The sequence below is a fragment of the Opisthocomus hoazin genome, chromosome 6 (genome assembly GCF_030867145.1).
Source record: "Opisthocomus hoazin isolate bOpiHoa1 chromosome 6, bOpiHoa1.hap1, whole genome shotgun sequence".
Lineage (NCBI taxonomy): Eukaryota > Metazoa > Chordata > Aves > Opisthocomiformes > Opisthocomidae > Opisthocomus > Opisthocomus hoazin.
This window is the reverse complement of record NC_134419.1, coordinates 57,427,026-57,454,112: the sequence shown is the minus strand read 5'-3', so window position 1 is coordinate 57,454,112 and position 27,087 is coordinate 57,427,026. Positions and strand designations below refer to the sequence as shown.

At 44.0% G+C, this 27,087-nt stretch overlaps 1 protein-coding gene across 4 annotated transcripts in view; it reads left to right on the top strand.

The window, feature by feature from the left end:
* PRKG1 (protein kinase cGMP-dependent 1) overlaps positions 1–27,087 on the top strand; it is a 553,253-nt gene that overhangs the window by 356,252 nt on the left and 169,914 nt on the right. Inside the window, exon 1 of one of the 4 annotated variants that reach the window (XM_075423236.1) lies at positions 11,919–11,969. The exons of the other annotated variants lie outside the window; for them this stretch is intronic. The gene's annotated coding sequence lies outside the window, so the exon portion shown is untranslated. Of the gene's footprint in view, positions 1–11,918; positions 11,970–27,087 lie in introns of those variants that run through there. 4 annotated transcript variants of the gene reach the window in all.

Below are 27,087 nucleotides of genomic sequence, written 5' to 3'. Positions count from 1 at the left end.
GGAGCAAGAGGGAGCAGCAGCGTGTTGGAGCCGGGCAGTCAGCTGAGTTGGACACAGCGGGGAAGAGCGTTAATGAGTTACTGTAAGGGGGCAGGATGGCAGCATGCTCCAGCATGCAAACTGGAGAGTGAATAAGATGTAAGGAAGGAAGCTAGAGGTGGCCTAAAGGTGGAAGGAACTAAAAGGCTCTTGTATTTCCTTGGGCAGGATTCAGGGCTGCGTTTATGTGAGAAGCTGAGTGCAAGGCTGCAGATGGTGAAGGTACCCAGTGTGCCCACAGGAGCTCTCAGGAGGTACTCACACCTCCCAGGCTCATGCATGAAGTGCGAAGACAGCTTGCAATATGGGTTTTGTGGTATTTCAGAAGTCCTGCGTGGAAAGAAAAGCTGTGTTTTGGCTTTGGAAATCACATAAAATCTTGTCTGTCTGGTCTGTTTGTTTTTTACTGCATTGCTTTAAATTCAGTTTGTGCTGGGGACACTTGAGGATATCTTGAAGGAAGTTTCTATATGCAGACAGCTGAGCATGAGGAGGTGGTTTCATTGTGCCATGGTGTGCAGGCAGGCGCTGAAGCAGAACTGAAATGATGTGCCACAGTATCAAACTGTCAATTTTCTTTTGCCCTTTAACAAGAAAAGTAGTCTTTCTCATCTTCTGGTGGAGGGAAGGCCAGGTTAAGATTTTTTTAAAATACTTTTTGTAATGAGTTATTTCAGTAGCCACAATCTAGCCTCCATAGTCCCTTTGTGAATGCTATTAATGCATGTGAAGGGGCTGGGGCAGATATTTTTTAAGTAATAGAAGTTTAATATCTAAGTTTTATCTAAGGAAAATCTTTATTGGAGGCAATGCACCACAAGGAAAAGGGAGGATTAGTGAAGGTGAAAGTCTCATGTTCCTGTCGATTCAGAGTATGAGGAAGGGAAAGAAATAATTGCTATTTTTTTTACATGGGAGCATTTCAATCAAGGCAGCTGCAATAACATGATTAAGTGCATTAAGGGAATTGAAGACAACAAGCCCTGGACCACCCTGAAGATAGCATTGATCTTGCTGTCCAGTGTATTTGAAATACAGATTAATACAAGTGAGAGTAAGTCTATCTCTTATTTTGATGTCACTGAGTCTTAGACTAATAGAATGGTTTGAATTGGAAGCAACCTTTGAAGGTCATCTAGTCCAACCCCTGTGCCATGGGCAGAGACATCTTCCACTAGATCAGGTTGCTCAGAGCCTGATCCAGCCTGGCCTTGAATGTTTCCAGGGATGGGGCATCTACCATCTCGCTGAGCAACCTGTTCTATTGTCTCACCACCCTCATTGTAGAAAATTTCTTCCATATGTCCAGTCTAAACTTACCTTTTTCGCACAGACTATTCCTTTACCCATCGGAGTGAGCCTTGATGCGGCATGCTGTGATTTCCCTTTTGCTACTTACTGCTGCCAATCTGCAATATGGCAGTAAATAATTTACCCAAGGCAGGTGACAGACGGTGACTTTGCTCCCAACATCCATCCATGGGGCAATTTAGGGCTTTGCAGAAATGGTGAATATGTGTAGTGGGAAACAGCTGGTTGCAGGGACCAGGGGGTGCAGAAATGGATACCACGGGCTGCGTGACAGAGGCCATAGGTGGTAGTGGTAATAAGACGTCTGCAAATGCTGAGTATTTTGAAGCATTTGACTTTCTTTGGCTGTTTTTTTTTTTTCATTCACCTCAGAGTTTTCTTGGTGAGGTAAAAGTCCAATTTTCTGGTAGGATTGCTGTGTTACATGAGATAACGCCTTTGCATTTCAAAGGAGAACAAGTCCTTTTTCCCCCTATAGTGACTCTATCAGTAAAGAAAAACACCTTCAAAGATGCATTCATGATCTAAATAGACACAAGATCCTATGTTGGTTTAAATCTCTGCTACCTTCTTTTAGGTTATTCTACTGTAGTGGTTCCAAGTCAACATTGTCCAGGTAAAATCTGTTCTGCAGGTCCACGCATAGCCATTTGGGCTCTTCAGGCCTACTTGCATAGAAAGAAAAGAGAAAGACAATTCCTTCATCGCTACGTGTTAAAAAATAACAGCAATAGAGCTTTGTAACCTTGCATAGAAAGAAGGAAAGAAAGATCATATGTAAAATTTCACTGTTGCAGGGGTAAAATCCAACACAAAAAGAAAGAATTCAGCTGAGTTAGCAATCCTGCCATGTAAGCTGGAAGAGAGAAACTTTTTTTTAAGATGAGCTGAAAAAAAAGCAATTGAGAACTAAAGAAATTTCATTATTCGGATCGGTCAAATATAAATTTGAAACCATTCAGCAGCAGCTCCAAAATGGTTTTATTTCAGTTTTCCCTGAGGTAAATGCAAGGATGGGCTGTACTTCTCTTTTGTAAAACTTGCTGAAGATAACCAGCCTAGGAGTGGCGCGAAGAATACTGGCGAGGGGATCAGTGTCAGCAGGAAAGGCGGGCACGGCAAAACCAGCCAGCTGAGCAAAAAACTGAAGTCAAACCAGAATCAGGCCACAGCTATCAATGAAGCAATCCGTTTTGCATGATTGGTTAATAGAAGAGCTTTTCTAGGTGATGTTTAGTACATGATCTTTCAGGCTAGAGCTCTAAGGATGCTTGTATTTCTGGAGTGGTTTAGTCCCCTGCTTCAGTATAGCTTCTGACCAATCAAGAAGGCAAGATGATGTCAGGAAATGAATCTTGGACTTTTTCTTTTTGTTTTTAGCCTTTAAAAACAATGGTGTTTATTTTTATTTGTTATTTTTAATTTCCAAATCCTCCCCCCGCCTTTATTTTAGAGTGAATGCTGTCCTTTTTATTTGTCATTAGTTATCATTTCTGCATGTGATGAGGATCACATTTTACTTTTCAACGCCTATGGAGTCTGATCTCAGGTACAGATCAATCAGCAGGATTTAATTACTGGTAAACCAAGTGTTAGTGTGGAATATACTGATACAAACAGGACAAGAATCTGGTCCTCTGTTGTTGCAGTGGTGCTTCAGGGTCATCAGGTATGGTTACACTTGACACCCTGCCTGTCTGGAGAAAGAAAACTCTAGTTGGTAATTATGTGCTGGGTCAAAACCAATCCTGGCTCACTGCCGAACTATCAGTTGCTGTCATGATTCAGAGAACAGTGGCTTTCTGAGCTCCAGAGCAAACCAGGCTGAGAAGCAACGTACATGTTTGTGTTTTCTACAGCAGTGCAGAAACCAAGCTCTTCACAGCTCAGTGCAGAACATCAGGCATAACTGGAGATTTATTAAGGTGTTAGGGTTTGTTTAAAGTGATTCATCCATACCCAATTAACATTTTGTGTTGTAATATTAGATAGATGTTAGTGGCTGTATATACCAAGAATATTGTTTTCCATTGCTTCCTAAAATGTAGGGAAGATCAAGATTTTGGGTATATACTGAAAATATTAAAGTAGCTGAAATTATTAGATATTGAGGTTATTTTATTCTGATCACATTATAGTGCGACTTCAAATTTAGGACTCTGGGAAGGTAGCATGATCTCTGAATCAAGATCTGCAGCTGTAGCTACGTGCTGGATAGCCTTGGATGGCTTTGTTGAGACTTCCTTTACAAGAGATGAGCTGAGGAGGCAGCCCAGAATAACTGGGCAAGACTTGTTAGGTCGTTACTTTGTGGATGGTCTATGGTGATAATCTCTGGACCTTTGATCTGTCAACTATTTGAAATGCCCAGACTAGTTGTTCATGCCTTAGCTGCGGCAGAATACAGCCAAACAGTGATGCTTGGTATTAAAGCATTAAAGATGGATGAATTGTGGTAGATTGCAAAAGATGAGGCAATCTGGTGGTTTATCAGTCCCAGTTTGGAATCCCATATGAAAAGAGTAGAAGAGACAGATAAAAGATGAAACAGCATTGAAATGAAAAGGGGTATTTAAGAGTTATTTAAGTCAACAGACAGCTGCTGAAGCGTACTGACATGAATGGCTCTGTGTATTGGGATACCATCCACAGAGGAAGGGTGGTTTTGAAGTAGGAACTGTAGAAGAGTGAAGTATATACATGTAACAAAAGAAGCAAAAGGATATGAGAAAAAAATAAAGAGCTAACGAACTAATGGTGTTAAGGGCCATACAAGAGGGAAAAACTAATAGACATACTAATATTGATCCCTCTCTGGGTTGTAAGAAATGTTGTGGAAACTGTCATGCTGTCTAAAGAAAGAAAATGTATTGGAAATGGTGGAAATACACAGTAATCCAACTGTTCAGTATGTTGATGATGATTCAACAGCTGTTAGAATTAGTTAACAAGTCAACAAAATTTTGTTGATATTAATCAACAAATGTCAGTATCTTACATCAAATTTTAGGAGTTGTTGAGGGTGGATTTTTGGTCACTAACACTGATTTTAATGAATTTTGCAACAGCTCAGAGGTTCCAGAAGTGGTGGGCAGAGTTTATGTCAGGTCAGTGTTGTTTCAATGGGCTGATACTGATCTTGAACAAAATATATGGCAACTGAAATGGGATTCAGAGTGTAAAAGAAGATGATAGCATTGTGAGAAACAGTGGGCTTGCAAGAAGAAAGTGTTGGGAACTTTTTTTCTGGTCTTTTATTGTGGAAACAAATCTGGATGATAAGCGTGAAAGCATTGACATTCAGTAAGCAGACACCTGTGAGGAGCTTGACCTGGTACGAAGCAGCTTAAAGCTAGCTTAGAAAAGAGTTGGAGGGTCTGCATCAGTGGCTGGAAATGAAACTAATGCAGTGCTAGGCCAAAAAAAGATTGAAAAATTCCTTGGACCGTCAGTCAAAACCGGGACAATTGCATGAGCTTGCATATGGTGTGCTCTCTGCAGCTGCCATGTCTCACCCAACTTGGGTGTCCATAATTCAGGAGAGACACAGACAGGTACATTGCATAGAGGAGAGAGAAGAGCCATGGGAGTGAGTATGGGTCTGGAATAGATGCCTGATAACTGAGGGACAGAAAGAGCTCTGTACATCTAGTCTGACCTAGAGAAGACAGTGGAGTAACACAGTCACGGTTTGTAGGAGTCTTTGCAGGGATAAGTCTTTAAGAGAAGCTTCTTAAAGAAAGGAAGGTATGTGGCTAGAAGTTGAGCTATGATAACGATAAGCTTGGTGTTTTGACAGAGGTAATTTTTAACTATTGAAACAATATGAAAAAGATTATGATGGATTGTATCATTCATTTAAAAATAAAGTTTTAATATTTTTCTAAAAATTGCATTCTGTTTTAAGCAAGTAGTTCAGAAAGTCCTAAGTTCTATGCTGTACCAGGAATCAGAGTATACAATTTATTATCTGACTTTCAGAATTTACTAATCTGTTACTTGTAATTAAACTGATACTCACTGAGTTCAGTGTAATTGAACTGATACCCACTTGCATGATTCATGCAAGTATTGATACTAGTTTTAAAGTTTCAGAGGAATCACAGAAAACTTAGTCCTGCGGCCTTTATCTAGACAGAATACAATAGTCTTTACTCCTTCATTTATAAAACAATACTGACACGGTTTACTGGCAACGTAGAAAATAGCAAGGGGTGTGATGCTTGTCCATTTATCTTTCTTTTATAGCCACAAATTTTCCTCGTTTGTCATGCTGCCTGTGTGTGCCCATACATAACATTGCTCAGCAATGGTTTGACCAGGGTGGCTGAATTGGGCCAAGAGTCCAGAGCTCCCATTGAAGAGGTCAAAGCCTTTCAGCTCCTTTTAAGTGATCAGTATTGGATTATTAATCCGTTAATCAGTGGGTTGGAAATCAAAGTGAAAGCACAAACACAGCAGATTTGGGAGGAGGTATTGCATGTGACTACTCTCAAAGTCTCAGCAAGGCAGACTCACCTTGCTGGGTGAAAAGCAAAGACAGTATGATAGATTTGAAGATCCTTGTCTGTTTCTTAACCTTCTTTTTCAAGGACAAGTTTCCCCTGACCCATTTAGCTGTTTTTGAAGCCCTTGGTTAGTGTGCAGACATTTGATAGTCACAGACCTTTCAGAGCTCGTCCTTGTGTCTGACATTTCTCATAAAAAAACATTTATCCACCTATCCAACATGTTATCGCACCAGACAGTCCCTATTCTTGTGTCTATTTTCATGCTCAAATTGCAAATAGATACCTATGAAAGCATCTGACAGTCTCCTGTCCTCAAAGGAACTGTTAGCAGTGCTCAAGGGCAGGATTTTAGCAGTGCCAGGAGCCCGCTTTAGAATATTTTGCTTTTTGACGAGGCAAAGTGAGACTGGCCTTCTTGGTGGCAGCCACTCCAAAGCTTTTTCTATACTGGTAGAAATGCAGTTGGAGGCTGCCAAACTTCAATTCCTTTTGCTCAGCTAATAGTAACATATTAACATATATCAGCTCCTATGTGAAAGGAGGATTATTATCTTTATTATTATTATTATATATATATTTTTATGTATGTATATTTTTTTTTTATTTAAATGAGTGAGTAACCTGATCCTTTCTTGACAGGCTACAGGCTGAAGTTTAGCTTCTGTGTCTTTTTCTTTCCCCTCTTCTAAGAAGAAATGCCTGAATTTCTCTGCAGTGTGTTTGATTGCATGTGGAAGCCCTCAGATTATTTGAAGACTTGAGCATAAATAACATTTTTACATGCCTTAAATTATTTAACAGATTTTCAATTACAATTGATTAAGCACCTTCATCTAGAAAGATGAGTACTTTGATGATGCTGATAAATATTTCATTCTCATTTTCCCAAATGAGGCAGCTTTAAAGATGCTTGCTTGGGACTGAACAGTCTATCAACTTGCACCCTAAACCAATAGATATTGAAAACTGGCCTGTAAGTAGCACCCTAGATGTTCTTCATTAGTTATTCTGTATGGAACATGGTTTCCAGAAGTCGGTGGCAGTCCATTATTGCTTTTTCTTTTTTGGTCCAAAGTGATAGTTAAATAGGCAGCAGACCAGTCAAGTTAAATGAATCCTAGTGTTTTTCACTGATGGTGTTTTATTAACCATGAAAGTCCGTGGCAGAGAAATGCTTTTGCCAGCACTCCTATGCAAGCATTGGGTCTAGCTGGGGTCAGTCACACCTTTGGGTTATGTTTGACAGTACTTTTTCTCCTTGCAAAACTGTTCATGATCTTGAGTTGGTAAGTGGAAAATGAGCTGAGGTCTCTGGTGAAAACAGAACTTTTCGAGAATTACTAATGGGCTCCAAGGAAACCCTGCTTATCTGCGTGCAAATTGAAATGCTTAAAATATGTGCAATGTTAGGGAGACAAAGTAGTAGAAAAAATGCCTTTTTTTCCACAGCTGGTCGAAAAGTTTGAGTAGAGACTAATTGCTAGGATATCTTAGGCTTCGTGTTTGAAAACTGTGTATCCAAACTGTATTTTGATCCTAATGAAAAATCTGAATTTGCCTGCAAATACACAAGGCCAAGCAAAGCATTTTGGCAAACCATTTATTTGATGAAATTTTCGGCTTTAGGGCTGAATAATTTGTTGACAGACTGTTTCAGAAATAATGAAAGAAATTTCTACTCTCTCGATGATGGATTCCTTGCACAATGAAATGACTACAAGGACGAGGGGAGAGCAGTAGATGTCATTTGTTTTGGATTTAGAAAGGCTTTTGACACTGTTGCCTGCAGCGTTGTCATTTGGAAGCTGAGGACGAATGGGCTGGACACATGGATGGCTACATGGGTTGAAAGTTGGCAGGACTGTTAGGCTTGGAGAGAGGTAATTACAGGCTTTGGTGTTTAGCTGGTGCCAGTGAAAAGCAGAGTATGTTAGAGGATGATACTGGGGCAGATAATCCACATCTTCATTGACAGCCTGAATGGTGGGACAGAGTCATCTTCAGCAAATGTGCATCCAGGGATAAATCAGGGCAAAGGGGCTGTTGGTGCCAAACCAAAGAGTGGACCTTCATTTGAAAGAGACCTTGATTTATTTGTCTATTCGGTCAAAATCAACCTCATGAAACTCAACATGGAATAAGGGTGGAGTTTTTGTTCCTGGGGTGGAATAATCCCATGCATTGGCACAGACTGGAGGTCTATAGAAAAGGACCTGGGCCGTTCAGTGGAGGCCAAGTTGAGTAGAAACCACCAGCATGCTGTCACCAAGAATAGTCCATTAGGAAGAGCATGACTGGCAAATCAAGGTAAGCATTTAGTCCCTCTGCTCAGTGCTGGAGAGGCCACACCTGGAGCAGTGTGTTTTGAGCCCCAGATAAGCCTCTTAAGAGTGACACAGAGGGGTTTAAGAGGATTTTTAAGAGCAGTCTCCCATTGTGGTGAATGACTTCACGGACCCCAATCTTGTTCTCGATCAGAATCATTTTATTGCTCAAGTGAATACCTTATATACTAATACAACAGTTACTAGAGCCAATCAGCTTTGGATTCGTGGCTTTGCGAATGCTGGTTCACAGTTGCTGTTTTCCAGGATCTTTTGCAGCTGGATGTGTGAAAACAGCTTATCTCATGAGAACAGAGAAGGGAGGCACAGATGCCCTCCTCTTCAGGGTCATGAGACAGTGCTGTTCTGTCTGAAGTTATATGGTTTCCCACATCCCATCACTGCAGGGGCAATTGCAAAGGTATGGAGTCAAACTCTTCTTGGTACTAGCAAGTGATAAAACAAGGGTCAATTGCCATGAGTTGAGGCTTGGGCTGGGCATGAGAGCAAATACCTTTCATGGAAAGATGATGCAGGTCAGGACAGGTCACCGGGGGGGAGGGGCAGGGTAGATGGGCAGATGTCTTAAATAAAAAAATGCCACTTTCTTAACAGGAATTGTACCCATCACCTTTGTTTTGCTTTCTGGCACACTCATAGTGTACAGTGTTTTTACATCACCTTGCTGTCTTCCTTTTTCAATCTCATTTTTTTTCTTGCAGTAATGAACACTTTTAAATTCCTTTGGCTTCAAAGTAGTGGCACATGTTTCCTATGACTTCACATTTCAAATGAAGTCTAAAAATGTAAACTGCAGTTTAAAAATCGACTGCTACATAAATATAGCTCGGGCTTTTGCAGTCAATAGACTTGCTGGAAAAAAAGCAAAAAACGGGGGGTTATATATGCCTGAGTAGTTAAAAACCCGATCTTTTTATTTCAAATTTAGATATTTATCAAGGCAAAATGCCACAGCAAGAAGTAATACTTCACATGATGACCACCACATGTAGGAAAAATAGGTCACACAGGATCAGCTTCATTTCCATGGCAACTGCTTAATCGCTGGTGAAAAAGGCTAACTTGAGCCTAAGTGCTGTTTCTTTACAGTAGTTTCAATACATGTTCTTATATGGGCTTATTTTTACAATGACCTGATGGGCCTCAAAATCAAAATAAACAGCAGTTTCCTTTCTAATAGCCTGTGTGTAGTTCAACATCATATTTTAGGCTCTTTTATGTATTTCTGCACACTCAAGGTTGTGGTTTGTCAACACACGTGCTTTTGGCTGAAGGGTATATGGGGATTTCCTCCTCCTGGCTATGGTGACACCACTGCAGCTTGGTGGGAATCGTGAGCTGCAGCAATTTGTAGCCATCCTGACTTAAGGACTGTGAGGTTTGTTGGGTGCTTTTCCTGTTCAGGGATCCAGCTCCAATGTGACCAAATAGGAAGCATGGAAGTCTAGCTGATGCACTTAAGGAGCTCACAGTGGCAACAGGGCTTACATACACTTGAATTTTAGACTTTTATTTATCATGTCTAGAACTGAACGGACATGATAAAACTCCTAAAATGATAGCAGTGTGTGCAAGAAAGCTGTCTGAGTCTTCAAACTCTGTGTTTAGCTGCTCTGGGACAAAATTCTTTTTTCCCAGAACTTGCAGGGTGGTTTTGATGAAGCTTCAGGGAAGACCTTGGCGTGCAACTTCCACGTGCTTTGCATGAGTGAAACATGGAGTAATTTTACTATCAGACTTGTTAGATTGCTTTGACAAATTCCAGTTGCTGCTAATAGATTGTGCTATGGCAATGAGTCCTAAGCATCAAGATATAGCCAGGAATGTTGAGATCTGGGAAGAAAATGAAAACATGAGTAAAATTTCAGACCTTAAAGGACAAATAGTAAATATTTAAAGTTTGATAACTGTGCGTCAGCTGACTATGTTCCTTATATTTGGTCTCTGAACTCATGTCCGCACTTAAACTGTTCCCAAACCCTCAAAGACGTGTCTCAGGTTTGAGTAGAGATAGAAGACTTCTGAATGACAGTGAGATTTGGTTTGAAATGTTCAGGCAGGAATTACAATGTCAGTAAGTAGTTAGCAGTACATTAACTTGGAGTCCACTTACTTATGAAAGATTCGTTGCAGTTTAAATTTGCTCTGAAGCTGTTTAGTAGGTGGTTTTGCAGTGCATTTTGCACAAGACTGTAGACTTGATGAAAACAGCTTCTGTCATTGCTGCTTTCTCCTGGCCCTGGTTTTAGTAGTGCTTAGTAACATGGTGTTGGCTAAAACATGCTTTGGGCTCCTTTATAAAGGATACTTTAGAAAAACGGATCAAAAATAGATTGGCTGGTCTGAAAGATGTGTGGCCTGAATCAGAGAATTGGAAGTTAAATTGTCGTGGCTGGGGAAGAAAGGAAAACTTGGGATAACTGGAGTTACGCCCAGTAGAGTAATGTGGTGCTTAGATGGTGCCAGTTGTTCTTTTAAGAAATAAATGGTCAGTGGATATGAGGGGTATCAGTGACACCTTTGTCTGCCAGCCACAGTTGAGAAAGCAACCTTCCTCTAATGGGGGTCGGTAAAAAAGACCATGGCAAAAATTGAAGGTGTTATTTCTTCACATTATCTAATTGACATTTATTTTCTGTAAATCAGACAGATCTGATACAGATTCACAAGTGGAGGCATTTTGATAACTGTTACTTAAATATGTTTAGACAGATTATGAAGAAATGTTTTTCTTCTTTGCTGGAGAAGGCTGGCTGGTACTTTTGAAGAGAATAACAGTGAAAAAAAAAACCCTGCCCGTATGGTTTTGTAAGCAAACTTACGTGTGAAAGGCTTTAGCCTTCATTTCATTTTTCCTTATGGGTGGGTGACAATTATGACATAGCCCAGCTAATCCAGCTGTGAGAAAAAAAGAAACAGACTGATGAAAAATGGAAATTGATGTGCCACTTGTCCCTGAATTTCTTTTTCTTTTCTTTTCTTTTTTTTTTCTGGTCCACTTGATAAACTTTTGCAAAAAATGTATTTCACCAGGAGCAAAGATGTCTTGAAGAGTCTGATTAGCTGTTGCTTCAATTAACTCTTAATAAACACAAAACCCTTCAGATGTACTTGTTTGAATAAAGATCACGTAATCATGTTTTGCTGATTGGAAATCCTTTGGGGATTACTATGTGTTGAAGTCTGTGTTTTTTCAAGCACAAATGAAATAGCATTCTCTGGCTTTTAGGAGCTTTGAAATAAAAGGAATTATTACTTCCTCTGCAAATTGGAACCATGCATATGGGAGCATAAAACACATGAATTGGTCTAGATCCTTCTGAAGGGGTGATTTTAATCTTCATTAGTAATCTGGATGAAACAGTTTCTGACTGCAAATAAACTGTGTTGCTAAATACAAAGCAAACTGTATTGACATGAAAAATAGGGACTGGGTCTTTGAATTTGTCTTGTCACAACGCGTAACTCGGGAGCACATCTTGTACTCTGAACTGCATTAAAGGCCAAATGAAGTAAAGAAATGGGCATGCTTCCAAATAAATAGCTCATTAAACTCCAGCCTTCCGTTGGGTTGTCTGCTGGGAAGCGTGCAGTGAGGCCACCCTTTGATACTCTTTGGCAAGGAATAGCATGTCTAATTTTGGCCTTGGCATTAGAAAAAGATGCTGTAGCCTCTACTAGAGACATGAAAACATGCTGCATTGGAGATGAAGCCTCCATGTAGAAAAAGCTGCTGGTTTGCTGTTTGGGTGCAATTAGAGGTGTAAGTGAAATATTATTATAATATTGTGATATATTCATGGGATAATAGCAATGATTCATAAGGAAAAGAGATCCTTTTCTGTATTTAGATTGTATCTCTGTAAAATGTTCAGGATGAAGGATGCTTAAATGTATTACACTAATGCAATCTGTTTGTGTTTATCCACTTTTATGTCATACATATTGCAATGCAATACTTGTCTTGCATGTCTACAGCTTGGCGAGCTCATCAATAGCTAATATGGCAGGTAAAAGAAGAAAATTAATTTTAACAAATATTTGAACTAAATCTTGTGAAGGTGGCTGAGGTAGCTTTTACTCTTTCTTTGCTCAGAGTGGCAGGTTCTGCTCCTTCTCTGGATATCCAGACAAAAGCCCCTACCACCACCCATGACTACTGATGAACCTAGGAGTAAAGGGAATATGTCAGATTTTCCCTGAATCAACTTTTTCTGTCGTTCAGTTCTAACTTGCACTACTTTTACTCATATAGTGCTTCTTAAGTTGTTGTCACTGGGTGACAGCACTGCTGCTGTGATGCCAGTGGATTTCTGAGTTTCACCCAAGAGGGTGAGTGAGAGCAGTGTGAGACTACCATTGTGGTCTGGACATGAGTTGTAGAACCTGGTGGATGATGGTGGCCCAAAAGCTTGTTCCACTACCTGGCCAGCCACTGGGGATATTTTCTGTATCTCTGCATGATATACGTGGTTCCAAATCTTGCATGTGTCACACAGAATCACACAGAATCATACAGGATGTTTTGGAAGGCACCTCTGTGTGTCATCTAGTCCAACCCTCCTGCCGAAGCAGGGTCACCTACAACAGGATGCACATAACATTGTCCAGGTGGGTCTTGAATATGCCTCCCTGGGGCCCGGGTTAGGGATGTTGCGAAAAAACTCCCTGGTCTGGTGCGGCCTTCTGATTACTACCCCCTCTTGGTAATGCAGGTTGGCGGGGACGAGATAACAGAAAGAAGTCCCAAGGCCATCAAAAGGGACTTCAGGGCACTGGGGCGATTGGTTGAGGGATCAGGGGTGCAGGTGGTGTTTTCCTCCATCCCATCAGTGGCAGGGAACAGCACTGAAAGAGGCAGGAAAACTCACCTGGTTAACAGGTGGCTCAGGGACTGGTGCCATCGGTCAAATTTTGGCTTCTTTGATCATGGGGAGGTGTACACAGCACCGGACCTGCTGGCGACAAGTGGAACTCAGCTATCTCAAAGGGGAAAAAGAATTCTTGGCCACGAGCTGGCGGGGCTCATTGAGAGGGCTTTAAACTAGGTTCGAAGGGGGAAGGGGATATTGCCCAGCTCACTAGGGATGAGCCTAGGCTTGGAGTGCCAAGGCCAGGGGTGAGATTGACAGCCCAGCTCAAGTGTGTTTACACCAATGCACGTAGCAAGGGCAATAAACAGGAGGAGCTGGAAGCCATTATACAGCAGGACGGCTACGACTTGGTCGCCATCACAGAAACGTGGTGGGACAACTCGCATGACTGGCATGCTGTCATAGATGGCTACAGACTCTTTAGGAAAGACAGGCCAACAAGGAGAGGTGGGGGAGTTGCTCTATATGTGAGGGAGCAACTGGAATGCATTGAGCTTGGCCCGGGGGCAAATGAGGAACGAGTTGAAAGCTTGTGGGTTAGAATTAAGGGACAGGCTCATAAGGGTGACATTACAGTGGGTGTATACTACAGGCCACCTGACCAGGAGGAGGAGGTTGATGAGGCCTTCTACAGGCAGCTGCAAGCAGCCTCACAGTCACAGGCCCTGGTTCTCATGGGGGACTTCAACCACCCTGACATCAGCTGGGAAGACCATACAGCTAGGCAGGCGCAATCCAGGAGGTTCCTACAGAGCATCGATGATAACTTTCTGATGCAAGTGGTGGAGGAACCAACAAGGAAAGGCGCGCTGCTGGACCTTGTGTTAACAAACAAGGAGGGACTGGTGGAGGATGTGAAGGTTGGAGGTAGCCTCGGCTGCAGTGAACATGAAATGGTTGAGTTCAGGATCCTGAGTGGAGGAAGCAGGGCCATAAGCAGGATCAAAACCCTGGACCTCAGGAGGGCTGACTTTGGCCTCTTCAAGGAGCTACATGGAGGAATCCCGTGGGCCAGGGCTCTCGAAGGCAGGGGGGTCCATGAGTGCTGGTCGCTCTTTAAACAACACTTCTTCCATGCACAGGAGCAATGCATCCCCCTGAGAAAGAAATCTCGCAAAGGAGGCAGGAGACCTCCATGGTTGAACAAGGAGATTCTAGCGGAGATCAGGCAGAAGAGAAAGGTCCATGGAATGTGGAAAGAGGGGCAGGCCATGTGGGAAGAGTACAGAAACGTGGTGAGAGCGTGCAGGGATGCGACGAGGAAGGCCAAGGCTCACCTGGAATTGAATCTGGCAAGGGATGTCAAAAACAACAAGAAGGGCTTCTTCAACTACATCAGCAGCAAAAGGAAGGCTAGGGACAACGTGGGGCCGCTGCTGAATGAGGCGGGTGTCCTGGTGACGGAGGATGCAGAGAAGGCAGAGCTACTGAATGCCTTCTTTGCTTCAGTGTTCAGTGCTAAGACTGGCCCTCAGGAATCCCAGGCCCCGGAGGTAAAAGAGAAGAAGCCTACAAAGAGGATGACTTTCCCCTGGTCGAGGAGGACTGTGTGAGGGATCGCTTAAGCGATCTGGATGTCCACAAATCCATGGGCCCCGATGGAATGCACCCACGAGTGCTGAGGGAGCTGGCGGATGTCATTGCTGAGCCACTCTCCATCATCTTCGAGAGGTCCTGGAGGACAGGAGAGGTGCCCGAGGACTGGAGAAAGGCCAATGTCACTCCAATCTTCAAAAAGGGCAAGAAGGAGGACCCAGGGAACTACAGGCCGGTCAGCCTCACCTCCATCCCGGGAAAGGTGATGGAGCAGCTTATCCTGGAGGCCATCATGAAGCAAGTGGAAGAAAAGAAGGTTATCAGGAGTAGTCAACATGGATTCACCAAGGGGAAATCATGCCTGACCAATCTGATAGCTTTCTACGATGACATGACTGGCTGGGTAGATGAAGGGAGAGCCGTGGATGTTGTCTACCTTGACTTCAGCAAGGCTTTCGACACAGTCTCCCATGATATCCTCCTAGGGAAGCTGAGGAAGTGTGGGCTGGATGAGTGGTCGGTGAAGTGGATAGAGAACTGGCTGAATGGCAGAGCTCAGAGGGTTGTCATCAGTGGCGCTGAGTCTAGTTGGAGGCTGGTAACAAGTGGTGCCCCCCAGGGGTCAGTACTTGGCCCAGTCTTGTTTAACTTCTTCATCAACGACCTGGATGAAGAGTTAGAATGTACCCTCAGCAAGTTTGCTGACGACACCAAACTGGGAGGTGTGGTAGATACAGCAGAAGGCTGTGCTGCCACTCAGCGTGACCTGGATAGGCTGGAAAGCTGGGCAGAGAGGAACCTGATGAGGTTCAACAAAGGCAAATGCAGGGTCCTGCACCTGGTGAGGAACAACCTCATGCACCAGTACAGGCTTGGGGTGGACCTGCTGGAGAGCAGCTCTGCGGAGAGGGACCTGGGTGTCCTGGTGGATAACAGGTTTACCATGAGCCAGCAGTGTGCCCTGGCTGCCAAGAAAGCCAATGGGATCCTGGGGTACATCAAGAAGAGTGTGGCCAGCAGGACGAGGGAGGTTCTCCTTCCCCTCTACACTGCCCTGGTGAGGCCTCATCTGGAGTACTGTTTCCAGTTCTGGGCTCCCCAGTTCAAGAAAGATGAAGAGCTACTGGAGAGAGTCCAGCGGAGGGCTACAAGGATGGTGAGGGGACTGGAACATCTCCCCTACGAGGAGAGGTTGAGGGAACTGGGCTTGTTCAGCCTGAAGAAGAGAAGGCTGCGAGGGGACCTTATAAATGCCTACAAATATCTGAAGGGTGGGTGTCAGGAGGATGGGGCCAAGCTCTTTTCAGTGGTGCCCAGTGACAGGACAAGGGGCAATGGGCACAAACTGAGGCACAGGAAGTTCCGTCTGAACATGAGGAAGAACTTCTTCCCTCTGAGGGTGACGGAGCACTGGAACAGGCTGCCCAGGGAGGTTGTGGAGTCTCCTTCTCTGGAGATATTCAAGACCCGCCTGGACAAGGTCCTGTGCAGCCTGCTGTAGGTGACCCTGCTTCGGCAGGGGGGTTGGACTAGATGACCCACAGAGGTCCCTTCCAACCCCTACTATTCTGTGATTCTGTGATTCTGTGAATATCTCCAGAGAAGGAGACTCCACAACCTCCCTGGGCAGCCTGTTCCAGTGCTCCGTCACCCTCAGAGGGAAGAAGTTCTTCCTTGTTCTTCAGACAGAATTTCCTGTGCTTCAGTTTGTGCCCATTGCCCCTTGTCCTGTCACTGGGCACCACTGAAAAGAGTCTGGCCCCATCCTCCTGACACACACCCTTCAGATATTTATAAGCATTTATAAGGTCCCCTCTCAGACTTGTCTTCTTCAGGCTGAAAAAGCCCAGCTCCCTCAGCCTTTCCTCAGAGGACAGATGCTCCAGTCCCCTCATCATCCTCGTAGCCCTCCGGTGGACTCTCTCCAGTAGCTCCTCATCTTTCTTGAAGTGGGGAGCCCAGAACTGGAGAGAGTACTCCAGATGGGGCCTCACTAGGGTGAAGTAGAGGGGGAGGAGAACCTCCCTCGACCTGCTGGCCACACTGCTCTTAATGCACCCCAGGATCCCATTGGCCTTCTTGGCAGCCAGGGCACACTGCTGGCTCATGGTAAACCTGTCATCCACCAGGACACCCAGGTCCCTCTCCACAGAGCTGATCGCCAGCAGGTCTGGCCCAAGCCTGTACTGGTGCATGGGGCTGTTCCTCCCCAGATGCAGGCCCCTGCACTTGCCCTTGCTGAATTTCATCAGGTTCCTCTGCGCTCAGCTCTCCAGCCTGTCCAGGTCTCACTGAATGGCAGCATAGCCTTCTGATGTATCTACCACACCTCCCAGTTTGGTGTCGTCAGCAAACTTGCTGAGGGTACATTCTAACTCTTCATCCAGGTCATTGATGAAGAAGTTGAATAAGACTGGGCTGAGTACTCACTCCTGGGGGGCACCACTAGTTACAGGCCATCAACTAGACTCAGCGTCGCTGATGACAACCCTCTGAGCTCTGCCATTCAGCCAGTTCTCAATCCACCTCACTGACCAGTCATCCAGCACACACTTCTTGAGCTTCCCTAGGAGGATGTTATGGGAGACAGTGTCAAAAGCCTTGCTGAAGTCAAGGTAGACAGCATCCACTGCTGTCCCCTCATCTACCCAGCCAGTCATGCCCTTGTTAGAAAGCTATCAGATTGGTCAGGCATGATTTCCCCTTGGTGAATCCATGTTGACTACTCCTGATAACCTTCTTTTCTTCCACTTGCTTGATGACGTCCTCTAGAATGCGTTGCTCCATAATCTTTCCTGGGATGGAGGTAAGGCTGACTGGCCTGTAGTTCCCTGGGTCCTCCTTCTTGCCCTTTTTGAAGATTGGAGTGACATTGGCCTTTCTCCAGTCCTCGGGCACCTCTCCTGTCCTCCAAGACCTTTCAAAGATGATGGAGAGTGGCTCAGCAATGATATCTGCCAGCTCCCTCCATACTTGTGGGTGCATTCCATCGAGGCCCATGGATTTGTGGGCATCCAGATTGCTTAAGCGATCTCTCCCACAGTCCTCCTCGACCAAGGGAAAGTCATCCATTCTGCAGGCTTCCTCTCTTACCTCCAGGGCCTGGGATTCCTGAGGGCCTGCCTTAGCAGTGAAAATTGAAGCAAAGAAGGCATTCAGTAGCTCTGCCTTCTCTGCATCCTCCATCACCAGGACACCCACCTCGTTCAGCAGTGGCCCCACATTATCCCTAGTCTTCCGTTTGCTGCTGATGTAGTTGAAGCTCCTCTTCTTGTTGTCTTTGACATCCCTTGGCAGATTCAATTCCAGGTGGACCTTAGCCTTCCTCCTTGCCTCCCTGCATGCTTTGACAGTATTCCTGTACTCTTCCCAAGTGGCCTGTCCCTCTTTCCACATTCCATGGACCTTTGTCTTCCACCTGAGCTCCACTAGAAGGTCCTTGCTCTTTCATGCGCGTCTCCTGCCTCCTTTTCTAGATTTCTTGCTCAGGGGGGTGCACCGATCCTGAGCATGGAAGAAGTGATGTTTAAACAGCGACCAGCTCTCTTGGACCCCCCTGCCCTCGAGAACTCTGACCCACGGAATTCCTCCAAGTAGCTTCTTGAAGAGGCCAAAGTTAGCGCTCATGAAGTCTAAGGTTTTGATCCTACTTATCGCCCTGCTTCCTCCATGCAGGGTCTTGAACTCCAGAATTTCATGGTCACTGCAGCCGAGTCTACCTCCAGCCTTCACATCCTCAACCAGTCCCTCTTTGTTCGTTAGTACAGGGTCCAGCATAGCGCCTCCTCCTTGTTGGTTCCTCCACCACTTGCATCAGAAAGTTATCATCGATGCTCCGTAGGAACCTCCAGGGCTGCATGTGCCTGGCTGTGTGATCTTCCCGGGTGATACCAGGGTGGTTGAAGTCCCCCACAAGAACCAGGGCCTGTGAGGCTGCTTGCAGCTGCCTGTAGAAGGCCTCATCAAGTTCCTCCTCCTGATCAGGTGGTCTGTAGTACACACCCACAATAATGTCACCCTTATGAGCCTGTCCCTTAATTCTAACCCATAAGCTCTCAACTCATTCTTTGTCTGGCCCCAGGCAGAGCTCAATACATTCCAGTTGCTCCCTCACATATAGAGCAACTCCCCCACCTCTCCTTGTTGGCCTGTCTTTCCTAAAGAGTCTGTAGCCATCCATGACAGCATTCCAGTCATGTGAGCTGTCCCACCAGCTTTCTGTGATGGTGACCAAGTCATAACTGTCCTGCTGTGCAATGGTTTCCAGCTCCTCCTGTTTATTGCCCATGCTACGTGCATTGGTGTAGATGCACTTGAGCTGGGCTGTCGATCTCATCCCCGACACTGGCATGTGGCTCATCTCTAGTGAGCTGGGTGATGTCCCCTTCCCCCTTCGAACCTAGTTTAAAGCCCTCTCAATGAGCCCTGCCAGCTCGTGGCCAAGAATCCTTTTTCCGCTTTGAAACAGCTGGACTCCATCTGTCGCCAGGAGGCACAGTGCCAAGTAAACCTCCCCATGATCAAAGAAACTAAAATTCTACCAATGGCACCAGTCTCTGAGCCACCTGTTAATCAGGTGAGTTTTCCTGCCCCTTTCAGTGCTCTTCCCTGCCACTGATGGGATTGAAGAAGACACCACCTGTGCCCCTGATCCTTCAACCAATCGCCCCAGTGCCCTGAAGTCCCTTTTGATGGGCTTGGGACTTCTCTCTGCGATCTCATCCCCGCCAACCTGCGTTACCAAGAGGGGGTAATAATCAGAAGGCTGCACCAGACCAGGGAGTTTCCTAGCAACATCTCTAACCCGGGCCGCAGGGAGGCGGCAGACTTCCCTGTGGGATGGGTCTGGTCGGCAGATCGGGCCCTCTGTTCCCTTCAGAAGGGAATCGCCTATGACAATTAGCCTCCTTTTTTTCTTAGCTGGGGCAGTCATAATACGTGGGGCTGACCAACTTGTCCTAGGCAACCCCTGGATGGACCTTCACCCCACATCCTCATTTGCTGGGCCCTCACATTCCAGAGCCCTGTATCTGTTGCTTAAGGGCAACTGGGGAGGTGAGGGAGGCCAGGAGGGGATTTGCTTGCCACCCCGAGCAGGGACCCGTTTCCATTCCCCGCTGTCTCTTAGGCCCCCTCTTTCTTCGTGGTAGCAAGAGGGTAGGGGGTCCTCTGCTTCTTGTGGAGCCGCCTCCTGCTGCCTCAGCCTCAGGGTGGGGAGGGAGCGGCTCCACCGGTCGATCTCCCTCTCACACTCCCTGATGCTCCTTAACCTCTCCACTTCCTCTTTCAGCTCTGCCACCAGGCTGAGCAGGCCATTTACCTGGTCGCACTGAACACAGCTGCTGTCTCTGCTGCCCTCCGGTACAAGTGCCAGGCTCAGGCACTCCCTGCAGCCACAGACCTGGAGAGCTGTGTGTTTGTGCAGGACCTCTGTCTGGGTCCCCACACTCCTTCTGGCAACAGCTTTCCTGTGGGTGGAAACCATACCTAGAATATCTCCTGGGAGGGCCATGTCCACTAGCTGGGTTGCCGGGAGGGGAACTGCGCCCTGCCGGCACGCCCTCCCTGCACGCCCTGCCTGTGCGAACTGCTGCGCAAACTCCCGCACCGCACCCTGTTTGCCGGCCCTTTTCGCCTATGCTCCTGGTCACTCATGCTGGGGTCTCCTCTCTCTCTCCTGGCACTTTTGCCGCCTTGCTGCTGCAGTTTTGCCACTTCAGGAAGGGTCCCTCGGCGCAAGCCTCTGCTCCAGTGCCATTCACCTTCAGTGGCTTTTCAGTCCTGTTTGTGCTTCTCTCTCTCTGTCCTGTACCTTGGAACAATATGAGAAATATGATGAACGTGATGGGTTTTATTCTTCGCTTTAAATAACCCGTGGTATGAATATGGACATTGATCTTCAAAAGCAAGAAAAAACATTTGCAGTGTCTTTTGGCGTGAATCAATAGCATTTACAAGGAAGAAATTCACTCCAAGGCGAATTGTTTGGAGGTGTTACTCGTACCTTTACTATCGTTTCAGCCCGAGTCCATGCTGTTCTGAGTATCTAAGGTATTTTTAGCTTGTGGTTGTTAAATGAAGCTTGTTTGGATTGACAGTGCAGTGTACAGGCTTTCAAAGTTTGCAGCCTTGGATGGAGACTGCATCCACTGATGTACGAAACTGGTTGAAGAAGGCGTATGGGGGAGTTGAGAAGTCAAGCAGGTAAGAGAGCAGTGGATTCTGAAGCAACAACAGTATTCATAGTTGCAAGAGAAACACCATGTTGGTGCTGGTTTGTGGTACATTGTTAAGTGGGCAGTGTGTTGTGATAGTATGAGAATGGAAAGGTTATTTGCAAATTCAAAATTGAAGCTGCTTTTCCAACAGGAAAACACATTGAGTAGGGTAAGTTCTTGTTTTTATTGTGATATGCTTGAAGGTTAGAAAAGGCCCTGTGTGTGCCAGTCTCCAAGCGTATCTTCATTCATCTCTCTGAGTAAGTATTTTTTACCTGGTAATTGTTATGTTCTGTATTAGCAAAGTACAAGAAAGATTAAGTACAAAGCCTTTAATGTGACTAGAAGTAGCTGTTTAGATGTGTATCTATCTCATTTATTGTTTGTAATTGTCTTGAAACTTGGCAATCTGCCTTATACACACAAATAGTAGATTCCCTTCAGAATGCTTTCACAAGCTGAAGTATGAAGATAAAGGAAATATTGATCTAAAGATAGGCAAGTATAATTAGCAGAAAATAAATTGTTACAGAAAGTAGCCATTAGCATTTATGACAGTACATCTCATTCAAAAGTTTTTGTTTAGTATGGTATCCTGCCGAGTAAGATTAACTTATTTGATCACTAAATTCCCACAGATTATAAGTATGGTATATTTACTGTTTTGTCTTCCTCGCCCCTAGTTCACGGTGTCTCTCTTTGTGTCACAGTCTGTGTGAAAATATTCTCTGAGTGATGTGACCCAATTGTCTAATGACTTTGCTCATATTACTCAGGTGTATAAGGATGGAAGTGTCTGGGGTTTTTGTTAGTGAGCTGACCAGAAAAAAGGAAAGGCTTTTATGTACTACATTTTCCCCTTCATTGAACTGAAAGTGTTAAATTCATCTTAACTTGAAGAAAACAAAGAATCTGGCTCCTATTTGGGAGCTTCCAACTAAAGTGAAACTGAGGCTGAGTGTAGGGGCCTTCACCAAACTGGAGAAAAATGGAGGTCTACTCTTTCTTCAGTCTGCTTTGAGAGAAAAAATACTGACTTGTATCTGATAGTTCAAGATCAAGTTCTGTTCTCATTCTCAGACTGACCTAAACATGCTGCTCAGCATAATGTCCTATCTGTGATGGTGTCAAATACTTAGGGTGGCCCATTCTTAATCTCCCTGAATGAAGAGACTCCAGGCGAAGAGACTCTCCAAAAGAAGTGCAGATGCTTGCCAGTGCTTGACCTGGATCTCAGGAGACCTTTACTTCCATAGCCTGTTTTTTAGATGGCCAAGTAAGGCATTATTCCATGATAGACAGAGCAGTTTCCCTGGGAAAGTCCGAGAACAGCCGCCTTGGCACACTCGACGTTTCCTTAATGTGAGTATTTTCCTGAGGTCTTCCAATCAAAACCATACGGCAAGCTGCAGTAGCACATGAGAATAGTTTTGAATGGCTGAAACTGCCTGACTTGGTTTCCATAAATATTCATTTGGAGAAGCAAGGAGTCTTGGCTTTCCTGAGCAATTGTTGATGAGTTTTAATCAAAATGGTGGTTTGAGTTTGGTTTTGAAATTGTGGCATTCATTTGACGCATGTACATTGAGTATCTGGGGAGAACATTCCTGGTCTGAGGGTTTTTCCCCCCTCTTTAGAAGCTATCAGCTGCATCTTGATGCTGATACTTAAAAGATAAATCCACTATTAGTGTAGATTTTGGTCAGAAAATGATTACTTGGAGTGAGTAGATGAAAGTGCAGAGAAATATCAAGCTGGGGATACAAACCACCTCCAGCAAACCTGCCTGCTGCTAGACCATGAACTGAGATATTCTAGGTTAAATCACTTCAAACTACTGTGTTTAAATAACTCTACAAAGTATCTTAGGAATAACAAGCTATCAGATCCACAACAACATGGAGCACAGAAAATCCTCAGTACTGAATTCCTGGAGGCGTTTGCATTTGAATTAAGGCAAGCAGAATAGAAACACTCATCAGCCTGTGCATACTTTGTGGTGCTGCTGATCCAGAGTTCTCAGCAAGGCTCCCAAACACAGCAGGTTGGAATGACTGGGGCTCGGCCTCAGGGCTGCAATAACCAAAATCAGTCAATTCTGACATGGGAAAAGGAGGCTGTATGTAATATTTCATGCTTATGAAAAATAACACATGTGAGCAAAAGATGGATTTTAATTTCTACTTCTAGAACCAATTTTAAGAATTGTCTTGGGAATCTTGAGAGGAGTGAATGACTCACAATGTGCTTAATTGCCTGTTAAAGTTGCTTTGTGCTGAGCAGGCAAAAAATAGGAGTTGAGCGACTGTCCTGAAAGGCTTATCGCTACTTTGGCTAAGACAGATAAAATTTAAGAGGGGACAACAAAAGCATTGCGATGCAACAGCCAGTTGCTAGAGACTGGCTCAAGTCAAGAAAAATAGTTGAGTTTTCTGAATGTTATTTCAATGTCCTGTCCACGGGGACAGGCTAGCTTGAATCTTTTGGTGATTTTAATATAAATTCAGATGTGAAAAAATCTAAATGCAGAGATAGGAACCTAGAATGTGCACACGAACAGCATTTTAGAAGAGGAAAGACAGACAACAGCAGCTCCACTGGCCCAACGTTATGGAGACAGCTGTCCACAGCAGACTCAGGGATGAGCTTACAAACCTTAAATAAGTGTTGAAGTTCTGCTCTGAGTGGGAATATCTTTCAAATGCTAATAGTCTCCCCTTCAGTGCTATATGTGCATCAGAAAAGTAGTCACATACATAATTTGGCTCTCTGGATTAGGATGTTAGGACCTAACATGAAATTGTGTATCTTTGGAGTTTTGTTTCAGGGAATTTATTCTAAATTCACACAGGGTCCATCTTGTTAATAATGGTACAAATGACATTTCTGAAGCAAACTAAAGTGAGATTAGTCAAGTTACTAATGGGAGCATTTTTTCTTCATCAACTTTAGAAAAGTTCCATAAATACTGCCATTTGAGCACAGATCTATTAAATGTTTTTATGTCCAATCAGAGACTGGTCTCGTTTTCCTGTATCAGGTACATTTGCACATTGTAATGATCATTTTATGCATTTGTCCTCTACATGCATGGGATGAATTTTTAATGTGCAGACAGAAGGTGACATTTTTATTACTTTTATGAGCGTCAGGAATGCATTTTAAATTCAGTTATATACTGTCTGTGGAAATATCACGCAAATGACTTGCAAATAAATACAATTCATAGGTCACTGAAAACTGAGGAGGACAGTAATCACCAGTGGCTTAAACTGTGGGAACTGAGTAGTGCAGTACTTGTGACTTCAAAAAATACAAGGTAATGCATATTAGGAAGAACAATTTAAACTTCATATAGACACCAATAAACCAGTGTAATTACTTCTGGAAGTTGAAAAGGTTTTCTACAGTTCAATGAACACAAACTCACCGTGTGCCCCAGCAGTTCACAATACAATTACAAATATGGATTTTAAAGCATAGAGAAAATAGAAAGGGCATTACATACAATGAAAATGATCTCAAAGAACATGCTTGCAGGAATTATGCTGTTGAATTGAACTATAGATGAAGACAGATCAGGCTTAGGTTTAAAGTGTCTTCAGAGGGATAGTAAAAATCCTTGTCTTCTTAAAAATTCAGAAAATTACAGCTGACCTGTAGCGAATTAGTATTCTGTTAAGCTGCTAACAGGGGGGCTAAGGAGGAGCAGTTGGCCTAAGCACACTACAAATCAATAAGATAACTGATTTTAACAAGAAAAGCCAGACTGTTAGATAAAGAAAACTTCGAAGATAACTTTCAAAGCAAGTTGGAATATGTGTGCGCATGAACACACACATCCATATACACAGGATTTCTAATGCTTTGCACTAGGGTAGAAAGATAAAAGAGGTTATTTAAAACATCAATTTGGCTTGATATTCAAAACAGCTAAATAAAATGTAAGCCCTTATCTAGAGCAGGTAAATACAGAAGAAATCAGTATTTTCTTTCAGAGCATAGAATAACTGAGTAGTTCGTGCCTGAAGGGTCCATGGGGTCCTCTGGTCCAAACCCTCCTTCAAAACAGGAGGTGAGGTTGAACTGATCAAACCAACACAGAGAAGTCTGAAGGCAGTAGATGTGCTGTCCAGCATGGCCTCTACTCCACTGCAGTTGTAGGGAAGGGAGATGCTCAGCATCTCCTGGATCCTCTTTTGGAGGAAACCAGGGTTGTGGTCCATGACCTGGATTTACAAGACCATGCTAATGGGTTTTACCCTTCTAAATGGCACCAGAAAGCCAGGAGCTTTTGTTCCTCTGTGTTTTCAGATGACAGGTTAAACTGTTGTTTCCACCCTTCATAAGGAAACTGTTCCTAGTGCTGTCTTCATGAGGTCCTGGATATCTAAGGGACACCTGAAAAGTGACGGTCTCCCTAAGCCACTAAGATCCATTACAACCTCCGTAGACACATGCCACTGAATTTTTATTAGAGAAAGGAAAAAGCATGTCTTTATAAGAAAATATCTGTCATTGTCTTATAGGCTTCCAAATGAAGATGGCTCTGTCCCAGATATTGCTGTTCTAGTACTTGCCTTATTGCTAGAAACTGGGAAATGAGGTAAAAATCTCAGTTTATCCAATTTCTAATTGCAATGGAACTTGCCCTCTTTCAGCTGTAAGATGATCTTCATCATCTGATCTTTCTCCCATGTAGGTAATAATTACTTTGAATCCATATAGAGTGCCAAATTCATTACTCCAAAGAATGTTAATGGATTTTTTTTTGGAGGACGTTATCGGGGACAACCTGGCTACCTTGTTTTAAGTCGGTTGCATGCTCACTCTGTTGCTGCAGCTGTGATCTGCATGCCTGTTCCAAAAAGGAGTTATTGGATACTTGGACTGTTAAAGGTCATTTTGTTAGACTTTAATCACCAGAGAGGAGTAAATTGCCTCGTCTGCAATCTTGAGGAATGATCAATAGAAATGGCAGTGAACTAGAAATGGATTTACCGGAAGTGCTTTCAACACCCATCACCCTTCTTTTAACTATATTTTGAAAGCAGTTAATTAGTGAGATTTTAGTCTAAAGTGTTTCCTGCTACACAGATATAATGGCGTTTTTAATCAAGATGCCACATGGCCTTGAATAAATGAAGGTACCATAAATAACAACATTTACCTTTGTCAGCCAGCTGTAATATTATCATGACGACCTCCTTTCTGTGAAAAAAAAAAGCTGACTGGCATAAATTATATTTTAAAAAAAATTTTCATAGGGTGCTAGGTTCACTGTTTCAGGAGGACAGGCTCTGTGCATAGCCAGTCTCACTGGATGCTTCCATGGGGAAAAAGGAGCAGCGCAGCGCATCCTCAGTTACAGGGAGGGCTCAGGGCAAAGATTCAGCACCAAAAATGAGCACACCAACTTCCTTCCTTTTAGTTCCATCTCTCCTGTCCTTTATCCTTCACTGACATATCTGTGGGCGAATTGCGGGGTCAGGTTCCATTCTGCTTGCTTCATGTTTGCAACAGAAGTCCTGAAATTGTGTCCTGTCTTCCCTGTGTGTTATTGCCCTATATAAATATCAACTGTGTTGGCTCAGGGAGTACCCGCTATAAATTCCCAAATACTCAAGTTTCAATATTGTCTTTATCACTTTTTTGAAATGGGCCAAGTGAAAAAGGTTTAGAGGTTCAACCATGGGTGAACGATCCTTGAGTATCAATGATCTTGGTCTCCTGTCAGCTCAGATGGATTGATGTAGCAGCATGCCTGTGGAGATTCCTTTGTGAGATACAGAGGCATTTGTATAATGTGCTGAATTTTTGTAGTCTGTTGATTAGCAATTAATTAAACAAATTGATAGAAGTTAGTGAAGCTTTCATGTTGGCAGCGGAAAAAATAATGGAAAAATAGGATGTGCTGCATAGAGTGAAGTTAAACATCTGTTTCTGTTTGTTTGAGGACAGATCCACCATGTGTCGGATCCAACACAAAATTTCCCTAGTTTCCCCTCTGACACAAGAGCAGCGATTACACGGATCAACCACCCCACAGTGGTTGGTCTCACTGCTTACTGCCTGTCAAAAACTTTGCCCCCTGCTACAAAGCACTGTGTACCTGTAGTGCATTGCGGATCGTGGTGCGTCAACGTGGCTGGATTTGTTCTTGTTCTGATGCTCATCCAAACCCGAGATGCTCCAGTTTGAAGGTTATGTGGGTTGGGTGCTGTGCTCCTGACAGGCACTTTGGGATGAGCCT